This window comes from Microtus ochrogaster, chromosome 22, assembly GCF_000317375.1.
Source record: "Microtus ochrogaster isolate Prairie Vole_2 chromosome 22, MicOch1.0, whole genome shotgun sequence".
Classification (NCBI taxonomy): domain Eukaryota; kingdom Metazoa; phylum Chordata; class Mammalia; order Rodentia; family Cricetidae; genus Microtus; species Microtus ochrogaster.
In genome coordinates this window covers 10,364,258-10,376,340 of record NC_022023.1, presented here as the reverse complement: position 1 = coordinate 10,376,340, position 12,083 = coordinate 10,364,258, and the positions used below count along the sequence as shown (strand labels likewise).

Here is a 12,083-nt window from a genome sequence, read left to right as displayed (position 1 = left end):
CCTCCCTCCCTCCCTTCCTTCCTTTTTTTCCCCTTTTGCTTTAGAAACGTTGTATCAAAACTCCGGCACTGCCCCAAGTGTCGAGCTCTTGAGCTCAGGTGCTGTTATTTTTCAGTTCCATGCCCCCTCCTTTCATAAGGCTAAAGATGTTTATATTTTGATATGTAAGGGAACAAGAATCTGAAGAATTTGCCTCCAGATTTTAAATAACTCTAAGAGTAGCAGGATTGTGGCATTCACCTTTAATCCCAGGAAACAGAGGCAGATGGATCTTTGTGAGTTCAAAGTCAGCCTGGTCTGTAGTGAATTCCAAGATAGTCAGAACCCTTATACAGAGAAGTCCTGTTTCGGGGGGGACAGGGGACTTTAAGGGACATCTGTTATATTTCTATGGTAAATAAATGGTTTCTCCTTGTTCGAGTGAAATAATATTTAAGAAGTGTTTGCATCTGTGTTCAGGCCTCTACAATCTTTCTATTAGGAAAAAAATGCACATGAAGTATTATTACATTGGATAATTGTATTTCAGAGAAGCAAACAGAGGATTATTTTTGTCTGCTGTGCTCTCTGGTGTCTTTCTGTTTTCACTTTATTCTCCTTCTGAATTTACTCTCGCCTCTGAAGCATGGCTTCCCCTTTTCTACTAATGTACAAGTAGAGTAAGGCATAGCTTACAGTCAAATGTAAACTCCTGTATTTAAAACTAGGGACCACTGCAGGCTTCCTGAGGCCAGAGCCTTTCTACCAGACACTTGACTGGCCAGTGAGCCCAGTTTGCTAGTGAAGACATTTGCCTGAAAGGCTGTGGAGTTCCGAGGCCATGTCGCCTGATCTGTAAGAGCACATCGCTGCATATTGGAATTTTGTGTGACAGGACACTAAAACCTCAAACACTGTCCGCACCTACAGATTTATTGGAAAGCAGGTATATTTTTCACCAACTTAGAATCTCAGAGTAGAAAAACAATCACGCTTGTGTGGATTTTCAAGTTTTCAACCCATGTTGCCTTTCTTCCAGGCTCCACGAAGACCCCTAGTCATGCAGCATGTTGAAATAAATATATTATTGCTTTGTTTCTCTTCCCCATTGTGGTTTACATTCGAATGGTGGGCATGGGTAGGATGGTTTTTGAAGAAACAAGATGTAATTAGAACTCATTAGAATATGCTCATTAGAATATGTGTCTTAAAGAAAATGCATAAACCCAAATGGTGTAGATATACACCACATTAATGAATGTTAATTCTTGGATAGTATGTATATTTAAGGCATTTTCATAAACAGTATGGTGTTATATTTTTACCGATTGAAGCTAGGACATTTTGTAGAAACTCATCTTTTTTAACAAATGCTGACTGCAGTGCCCCTTCACATTCGCTGTTGGGAACTCAGATCATTTCTAGGCCGAACTGTGAAAGGTGAATTCAGAGCTGGGTAGGTATCTTAAATTTAAAGTGTAGTTTTGAATATTTAGGTATTTAGTTCCCTCACTAGTAATAAATGTGCATTTACCTTGGGAGAATGGCAGTTATGCAACATTCTACTTAGAAAACATGATACCTTGAGCGCACCTTGGAATCGAATATTCCAATCCATCATATACAAACTGTGTATGTACTTAATAATAGTTATTTAATTTGAGGCTTAAAATCATATTGAGACCATATCAAGTTTGAGTGAACCATGAATTTGTGGATAACAATATGTTATAAATTATGTCAGGGATTTGTAACTTGTGAAGCTTCTTATTTTCCATTTATTTATTAAATCTGTATGTATATGTGTGGACACGTGTGTGCGCCCTGGTGTGCATAGAGAGCTCAGTACATCACATCGGGTTTGGCAGAGGATACCCTCGCTGAGCTGTCTCACCGGCTCCAAGTTGTGAAGAATCTGAAGGACCATTCAGTTCATCCTCTTCATGTTTTCTCTTGGAAAGCCCAGGTTTAGAAACGAGTTTTTTGTTTTTGTTTTTTTTAAACTTCCAACAGTAAGGTAATGAAAGGACTGGAGTGAGGAATCACCTTGTTGGATTCTAACTGTTCTTTATTATAAAGTCTAAAATGGTCGCAGAATATTTACAGGGTCAGGGAGAGAAACCTCTCAACACTGCAGCTGGGCCACGTCTGTCTGCGCTGCTGCAGGCAGTCACGGAAGACTGTCCCGAGGGTTAGAGGCGTTGACGGCAGTGAGGAAAGCCTCCTTCTCTCCCATTTCTGAATTGTGGATGCTCTACTGTTGTCACCTAAGAACCACCTCGGTGGCTTTGCTGTGTTGAGTGAGCTCTTCGTTTGGACACGTGGTCCTGGCGGTTTTAGTTGGTTCTCATTCCTCCACTCCTTAAGGGGGCAAGTCAAGAGTGGTAGTTGTCGCGTTTGTGGTAAAAATGTACTTTTTTGTCTTGTTACAGATAGCTTTATGATTTCAGATGATGTTACTCAGCCAGTGTTGGTGGTGTGGGCATTGTGATCTCACAGTCAGTAACAGTGGGCGAGGTAGTAGGGTCATAAACGTTAAGTCTTGCCTGGGCAACTTAGTAAGAACAGACCAAAACCACATTGAAAAAGCAGGCTGGGGTGTAGCTCAGTGGTGAGGCACCCTCCAGGCGTGTGTGAAGTGTGTGGAACTGTCTGTTCAAATCCCCCTGCTGTAAACAAACAAAACCAACTCATTAAAACTTGTTTTAATCTAGTTTGGGGCCTGTTACAGTTTCAGCCTTAGAAAGTATAGCAGGCTCTAATCATTGGCCATTTAATAAAAATGTAACGTATATACGAATATATGTAATTTGAAGTTGGAAAAACTCCCTGCTATCAACTTTGGAAAAGTCTCCAGTTCATGGTGCTGATTTGACATGGTGCAGAAATCAACAACTCCTCCCACTTTATAAGGCACTGCACAGCGTGAGATATGCGCCATCTTACCTCTTGGGTCTGATTATAGAAACAAATAGAGTGTTGTGGAAATCTTAGAAGGATGAGGAAGTGGAGGCAGTGGAGAAACAGAAAGTAGAGGAGGAGGAAGAAATGCCTGCAAGAAGAGAGCTGCTTCCACAAAACTTCCTCCAGACACCCATTCCTGTCATCCCCCAGCCACCCTCCAAACGCGGTCCTGTAACCAGCCCCTTGTCATCCCCTCCCCCACACATCCCAATCTCCCCACCCCCATATCCCAGTCTACCCCCCGCCCCCACATTCCAGTCTCCTGTGCAGCGTCCATGGTAGAACTGCTGCAGGTCTCAGGCCCCCTGACTGTCTTTCCCAGGAGAACTTCCCAGAAGGAGCCAGCGCTTCAGGAAGCTGCTCCACTTCTCCCTTGCCGAATCTTTTCCAGAATTGTTTTCTCATTGTCCTCAAGGCTCATTCTCCCCCCGGGGCTCCTTGTCAGTCATGTCTTCATTAAGGTACTAATCCTGGGGTTGTAAACTGCTTATGTGTTTAGCTCTTCTTTTTTGTTGTTGTTGTCAGCACCCCATACTTGAGCTAGAGCCTTCCCACCATCCCCAAAGCTTTCCTGTGCTCGTTCACTGTCATTTTCCACCCCTGCTTCCCGTTCGCTAGAGAGCTGGTTTCCCTTTCCCAGAGTCCATATGAATGGCAGGCATCAGATACAGTGTCTCTTTAACTGACTGGCCCTTATTTTAATTGTTATTTTTAAAGATGCTTTTACAAAGCTACTTGCCCTGTTTACATTGCTGAATACTATTCTCTCACGTGACTCTGCCATGGTTTATGACTTCATGTGCTCACAAGCATGAACTTGTTTTCAGTCTCAGTCCCAATTTCACTTAACAATTTATATTACATGTACCTGCTTTTAGTTTGTAAATCACTGTCTGTCAGTCTGATTATATATGTGTTTCTGAAAGAGGCCTGTAATTACGAAGCATAGTGAAGCCAATATGGTATTGATTTCAGGACGATAGTGTCTGTTTCAGCACAAGCTTTAAGGCAGGGAGCTTGCTAACGTTAAGTCAGGAGCGTTCACTGTTTTTGCCTTCTGTGTAAGGTGGCATTTGCAGTGCTGTCTTCGCCTGTAGCTGCGGGGGCTGTAACAGTAGTGCGGTGATAGTAGCATTTGAGCCAAATGGATAGACTGTGCTGTTTACATTCTCAGCTGGAGAACCGGTACAGCCTGCTCATGAATCTGCTGCCTCTCGTCTGACTCTAACTCAGGGCTCCATAGTTACTTGTTGAACAAATGAGTAGCTGTTTAGACAAATAACCTTAGGTGTAGTGTTAATTACAAATGCTGGGCGGGAACGCAGCTTCTCCCTCTATAACGACACTTTTCATTGCCCTTCCTTCTTCCCACTCAAGAACTGATGTTGCTAGCAGTCACATACACACAGTGAAGTCTGGACCTCTATTGTATTGGTTGAAATGAGGGTTTTCTCTGTGTGGGGGTAGGGGGCAGGCAGCCTAACTGAATGCCTGATTAGATCGTGTTTACTGTGCTAAAGCACTGGAGCTTTATGACTTATTACAAATAATTTTAGTTATTTATGTTTTGATATTTTATCTCTATATGTTCCTTTGGCTGTAGTTTTGAATTATTTTTAGCCTTATTTGAGCTTTTTATCTAACATCTTTTGATAAGCATTAAATTCTATGAAGGTGAGTGGGTGGCTTCATCTTTTAACTTAAAGACAAAATAAAGGAATAATAGATATTTTAGGTGTTTTTAATATCTGTTGATTTCAGATTTAGATTTTAACATCTGTTGCTTTCAGAATTTAGTTGGTAGGTTGCTATTTCAACAGCTATTACTAAGTGAGATTATATTAAAAAAGTAATTGGGTCGTTTTTGAGTAGGGAGATGAATGGACTCTTCTCTTAGAGGTGAAATTCACTCCTGTTTTTGCAGTCTGTGCCAGTTTCTCTCCCACATTTCCTTATCCCCGTGCTGTACATCCTAACCCCCCACTGTTCCTGATACCCTGTTACCCCTTTTCCAAGTCACATGTATCCCTTCATCTTCTGTTTCCACTTCTGCCTTTATGCTGTGCCTTGACCTTCTTGATACTAAAGCCAAGGTTGGGGGGTCCTCCAAGTGCTTTACTAGTGCCGTGCTCTGCATACGAAAGTACTTTCTGTAACACTTATCATTGTTTGGGTGAAGACTTCTCTGGGTTGTGACACTGTCATAGAGCGTGAGGACTTGCATGGTAGACAGTGTTGAGGGTTGCGTGAGTGAAGAAGCGATGCCCCGACTCCAGCAATGTCCCAGCCTGCGAGTGCTCCCCTCGCATCCCTTCGCTGGATCGCAGCTGCTGGCACAGTAGTGAACATGTCTGCCAGCAGGGGCCTTGCCTCTTACCCTTGACTGCTTCAGATTACAATGGCAGTTTATTTCACTTGGGGTTTTAAAAACACCTCTGCCTAGGAAGAGACTGGCGCCCCCCCCCCCCCCTGTTTCGGATGCACGTGTTCATGTCCGAGTGTAAGCAGCTACCAGCTCATCAGTATGAAGACAGGCAAGGAACTTTGTATGATGCTTGAGTCCTAGGAGCTACTGAATTCAAAACTTAATGGTTTCAAAAACTGAAAATCAAGATAGACAAACCTCAGAGTCTGCTGGAAAAATGAATTGAAGAAACTTGCTGCTCAATTAGGAATATAATTGCTATACAGCGAATAGATTTCTTAATCTCTACATAGATTTAATTTTTTCAGCATATTTTTACTATGCATTCTATCTGCTAGACAAAACTGTTGCCAGTAGAGTGTAATCAGAATGTTCTGAAATGTCTGAACGATTAAATCTGTAAAGAAGGCAGCTTAGAGTATATGTAGTGTGCGCATACACTAAAGTAATTCCTAAGTAATGTGCCATAGAAAAGCCTATAATCACCCTGCTTAACGTTAGTGTGAGAAACGCTGACTAGTGGTGTCATGTTATGTAGAAAATGGAATTTTGTTTTGAATTTCCTTAAAGATTCCAAATAAACATAATTGATTCTCTGCAGTTCCGTGTTTGGCCTTAATGGTAGACAGGTGCTATTGTTCACAACCCTTTGTGGGGCCTGCGTGGGAGCGAGCGCTTTCTTTCCTGATGCCGTTGTCCCTGGAGTTGTGATGTGCTTTGGCCGAAGAATCTAAGTGGAAGGGACTTACTTTTAATTAGAGGCAGGAGCCTGGTTTTCTTCATTCTTTCTTCCTCCTCTGACAATTCACACGCGTTCCAGATGGACATCTCTCTGTCACACTCTGATTGATACAAAATGAAGATGGCCTCTACTCTGCCATAGCTAGCCCTTCCCACACATGTGGGATAAGCAAAGAATAAACTTTGATTGGTACAAGTCCTTGAGGTTTTATTGTTCTTCCTTAGCCCAGCCCTCTTGTTCCCAAGCTGTAGCATGCATCTGCATGAGATGCATGTGGAGAGTTTCTCATAACACAAGCTGCCATACATCCTTCGGCCTCCCTGGCGGAGTTCCCGAGTTCTGTGCTCTTGGTAGGTCAGTGGCAGTGACCGAGGCTTTCTGTTTCTGGTGTGGAAAGAGCCTGTCGTAGAAGGGAGGCAGGTACAGACAGGGAGCATGGAGTCCTGACCAAGACATGCTTTCATGCAAATCTTGGCTTGAAAGTGAGGAGCTGGGCACCTGTTCCTTTAATTCTCTCCATGCCCTTTGTTGCTCGTGAAGTTTGCCTCGCGCCAGTTTAATGACAGCTGCTGTCGTGCTTGGGTCTGTGGTTCCCTTTGGGCTCTCTCAGATCCTTTACCTCTCCCTGCTCTTTCTCCTTCACAATTGGAACTCAAGCCAGGGAGCTAACCAGTCGGGATGGATTTCCTGTTCTCTGGCGTGAGGTGCAACCAAACTGTTTGGGGGCACCTCCCTTCTCTGGCCTTGGTGTCTTCATCTGTAAAATGTAATGTACTTTACTTCCGGTTCTTGTTTTACATTGCTGAAACCGTTCTCTTGTCCAGCAAGACTGCAGTGTGGCCTGACTTTCCCAGTTTCTATTGTGCATGTGGAAAATTATTCACAGGAAGTCAATTGAAGCATTTTAAGTGGATATTTTGTCATTTAGGGTGATTGTAATCCGTAGGTTCTCAGGAAACAGCAACTTCCCAAAGCTGCTGAAATGCCAAAAGATGCATATTTTATTTATTTTTTATTTATCTTAGATTTGAACTTTAGGGTTAAATAAACATACATTTCTGAAAAACGAGAGACTAACGTTAATATTTTAAATAGCAGTTCATTTTATTCAATATGAAAACCCAATTGCTATATTAATGACATAGATACAATGTACATTTGAAATAAGTTAATATGTTTTAAGAATTTCTATTTAATTGAAAACATTTTATCTATTTTATCACTTGTGGAAGAAGAAAAATGCAGAGTATTTGTTATTCCCGAGGTCCTTTAAAGCCCGATTTCCTAGCACAGCTTCATTTACTGTGAATGGTTTTGTTTCTAGCCAGTGCTGTGAATTTGAGTCACTTGCTACATTTTGAGAGGACTCTCATGGAAGCCATTTCTGTCCTACTCGGCTGCGCTACCTTTGGTGTGTCAAGTGGGAGCGGGTGTGACCGGTGCGCTTCATGCAGGGTCTGTCTAACACCCTGGAAGCTGCAGCCAGCTCCTTATCCTCCTCAGACTTCCCTACTGCTGCCATCACAGCCCGTTTCAAGACGGAAATGTATCCTAGTGACATTTCTCTTCGGGTGTCTTTTGGCTCCTAAGCCACCGACTGAGGCTGGAAGGAGGCACTGCGTTCTTTTGGTGGGGATGTAAAGCAGAAGCCATTCAAGCTTATCCAAACGTAAGGAGAAATCTGATTCGGTTGGAGTTGTCCCTGTGCATGTTAGCCCAACTGTTTCTAATTTGTGTGTGGGACACACCAGAAGGCAGTGCGCAGTAATCTTTGGGGACTCAGTCGTTTGGTTCCCTGCATGCTGCCTGCCTCAGCAGCATTCTCTGGGTTCTGGAGGACCAGCCCAGTCCCCAGGGCTCCAGGGCTCCAGGGCTCCAGGGCTCCAGGGCACGGAGTGAGTGTACAGTACGGTACCTATCGGAGTCAAATGCAGCATTGCTGGTTCACTTGAAGTGCATGGAGGGGATTTATTGAGAATATTTGAGTTAGGTTTGCTCATGACGAAACAAAACAATCTTTCTCGATTTAATTGTTGCTCTCCCAGCCCTGGATTGCTGTGTGTGAGGAACGTACAATAAGAGCTCGTTACTTACTCTGGTTTTTTTTTTTTTTTTTTTTATGGTAAGTGGCGTATGTAGGCTGGAAGGAAGCTCTGTTTAGTTGTTTGAACAGCAGTAGGTGTGAAAGGAAGATCCTGCTGTCGAAATTTAGGCGGGGTAATGTTTTAACCTCACACATCACAGCTTCTGAATAGTAACTTGAAGCAATCAGTTTAATATATTAGCTATACATATATGATTAAGACATTTTAAAACAAAATGAAATTTGTTCTATGTTAATTTTCTTGTTATTTTCATGGTAGGCAAATGAGATAAAATACACAATTATTGGTAAAATCTCATATATTGAATTATAATTTAGTACTAAGGTATATTCTACTTTTGAAAATGAGTTGGGAAAAGGAACTATAAACCCTTTTATTTTGCGAGATTAAAAACTTAATTCATATTAAAAGCAAACTACATACAATTGCATTTATAGATTAACTTATTTACTTTATATATTTGAGTGTTTTGCCTGCGTGTATGTGAGTGTTCCACATGTACCCAATGCCCATGGAGGTCAACAAAGGGTGTTGAATCCCTGGAACTGGGCTTACGGATGGTTGTGAGCCACTGTATCCATGCCAGGAACTGAAACCAGATTCTCTGCAACAGCAACAAGTGCGCTAAACCACTGAGCCATCTCTTCACCTCCACAAGTTCTCTTTGGCGTGAAAACAATTATATGCCCTAAATTTGAGGCATATAAGTAGATAATTATTCTTTCTTGACCTTTAAATTTTTCTGTTGGATTTATTCCAATTAATTTGTGATTTTATTACCAACAATACAGCAATTTAAAAAAATTCAAAACCTCAATCATACATGACTGGTTCTTTTTTTTTTGTTTTTTTTTTTTTTGTTTTTCCGAGACAGGGTTTCTCTGTAGCTTTGGAGCCTGTCCTGGCACTAGCTCTTGTAGACCAGGCTGGCCTCAAACTCACAGAGATCCACCTGCCTCTGCCTCCCGAGTGCTGGGATTAAAGGCGTGCGCCACCACACATGACTGTTTTTATCATTGGTCATTTATTCCCATAACTCTAGTAGAAATCTTAACATCTGAATTCTGAGCAGTTCCTTCAAAAAGAATTATGTTTGTGGGCTGGAGAGATGGCTCAGTGGGCAAAGGCTCCAGTCACCAAGACTGAGGACCTGAGTGTAGTTCCCAGGGCCCACCTGGTATAAAGAGAGAATCCCACTCCTGAGGGCTGTCCTTTGATTTCTACATATGCAGTGTGGCACACACACACACACACACACACACACACACACACAATAAATAAATAAATAAATGCTTTCATAAAATGAAGTAGCTTTTTTTTGATACCAGTAGTCATTAATACTATCAAAATAAAATATTTTAAGAATTAGCATTGTGCACAAGCATCTGAAATCTAATTTGTCTTTCCTTTTTGATCTTTATTTGTGCCTTCATGTAAGTTTCTGTGAGGCAGTCAGGTAATTTAAAGAACTGAGATAAAATACTAGAGAAATCTAAGGTCTGGAGTGATGGTGTGAGTACTTAAGGCGTTATATAAAACTGCCTGCGTCCCCCAGGCTATCAGCAAGGACCCCTTGTGTAGCAGATGCTCAGTTACCGACCATTGAGTAGATTAAGGGGGCGTGTCTACTATAGCCCACAGTTTGGTTTCGTGGATGCTAGTCTGTGAGTCTGAACCAGAAGACAGCACAGAATATAGCCATAAATGTCCCGTTCCGATAGTGTGTGTGTGTGTGTGTGTGTGTGTGTGTGTGTGTGTGTGTGTGTGTGTGTGTGGTAGCCTTCCAGTTCTCTCAAGGTTGGTTAACAAATCATGACTAGTGTCTATAACTATAAATATCAAGATTTTCTTATGCTATGCATTGTTCTGAAGAAATATAAGTGAAACTTAGGAAATATTTTATATTGATTGCATTCACCCAGTGGTTGAAAACTGAGCAGACAATGTCTTTTGTTGCTGTTGGCATTGTTTCTAGCTTCCTGGAGAACACAGAGTGGCGCGGAAAGGCAGCTCACAGCAGCCAGTTTCCCACTTGCTGGCTGGGCAAAGCAGTAGTGCACTAAATGCTTTACAATTTTGTGAAGTTACAGAACTATAGAAAGAAACATCAAAACTCAAATATCATGATATTTACTTAACAAAGCATAGTGTAAGTTTTTGCTAGTGACATTTTGAATTCCCTTAAAAACTATGTTTAAGAGGAAAGCTCTACAAAAAGGTGGCTTCCTAGGTATAAGGTCTTCCGGGGTGGTTCTCTAGTGACACCTGCTGGTACAGTATTGTAATGACAATCACAAAATCTCAAGTTTTTTCACCGGGATCAAGTAAGCTTGGGAGAGAAAAAGCATTCTGTGCAGAGTTGTTTTTACTGTTATTTGTGCATATAACTCAAAATTTTGACATTTGATCAAGAATTTTATTTTAGTAACATACGTATTAGGCCTCACTGTGCATCTGGGATGTGGTGTGCAATTCCAACCCTCACCTTTGGTAATAGCAGTATATCGACAGAGGTTTTTGTGCAGAGATGGAAACCCCTTTCTCCTTTGAGTTTACTGTCTTTTTCTTATTATACCTTATACTAGCACAGAGCCTTGCACAAATAGAACATCTGTTGAATTATAGTTAGTTTGTATCTTCTGCACAGACTAAATAGGAGTGTAGGCGTGCATGAGCTGAATGCATTATCTTTGCGGACACGTGAAAACAGAACGAGACTCTTTTCTATATGGTGATATTATTTGAAGAAATGGCTGTGATGTTTTTCTATAAAAGAGTTTTGGTGCTAGAGTGTATGGGTAAATCATATATACACACACGTCACATTTCTTCATGTGTCCTGCTTCCTTCTTTATGACTGTGTCTGGACTCCTGGATTTACATACTACACAAAAATGAATCAGTCCCCTTCCGTGATCCCCAGCCTTGCAGAGCCCGCTGCCTGCATCCTTCACACTTGGTTCATTCAGCAGAGGCTCGTCTCACCCTTCAGATATCCAAAACAAATTTCATTTCTCCCTGTACTGTTCCTCACGTCAGTCAATGGCCACTGTGTTCTCTCTGTTTTCTCCAAAGAGCTGTCAGTAACTGGTGAATTCTCTCACTTGTTGACCCCACATTCAAACTACCACGAAATTTTGGCAGCTCACGTTTGACATACATTCACATTTTTCTTCTTTTCCCTTGTGACCGTGGCTTCTAACTCTGCCCTCCTATTGTCTGTTTTCCACCCAGCAGCCAAAATAATTCTCATATGACCTAAGACCTCTTGCACTGCTGAGATCCTTCCAGAGGCCTCCCCATGCCCAGAGGTGTGCCTCGTAGCATGGTAGAAAACGCCCTCCATTTTGTCTCCATGACCACTTTTCCTACCATGATGTCACTCCCCTATTCTGCTCCAATTCTAGGAACCACAGTAGCCTGTCCTCACTGCTTTGTGGTCTCAACCTTGCTTTGCTTTTGTTACTTCAAATTGAAGCGCCCTCTCTCAGTTCCTTAAAAGTTTTCCACCTGATTATCATTCCTTGCCTTTTCTTTTTTTTTTTTCTTTTTCAAGATAGGGTTTCTCTGTGTAGCTTTAGTGCCTATCCTGGAACTCGCTCTTGTAGACCAGGCTTGCCTCAAAGTCACAGAGATCGGCCTTCCTCAGCCTCCTGAGTGCTGGCAGTAAAGGCGTGTGCCACCACCGCCTGACATATCCCTTGCCTTCTTAAAGAGACGCTACTTGACCTATTATGGACAGAAAAAAGTCAGGCCTTCACCAGATCTTCCCTTCACAGCTGTTTCTTCTTCTTCTTCTTCTTCTTCTTCTTCTTCTTCTTCTTCTCCTTCTCCTTCTCCTTCTCCTTCTCCTTCTCCTCCTCCTCCT

General features: G+C 42.1%; 1 protein-coding gene across 4 annotated transcripts in view; it reads left to right on the top strand.

Annotated features, from left to right (window-relative positions):
• The window catches only part of Tmem135 (transmembrane protein 135), a 224,526-nt gene that overhangs the window by 192,927 nt on the left and 19,516 nt on the right, over positions 1-12,083 (top strand). The gene's annotated exons all lie outside the window — the stretch shown is intronic.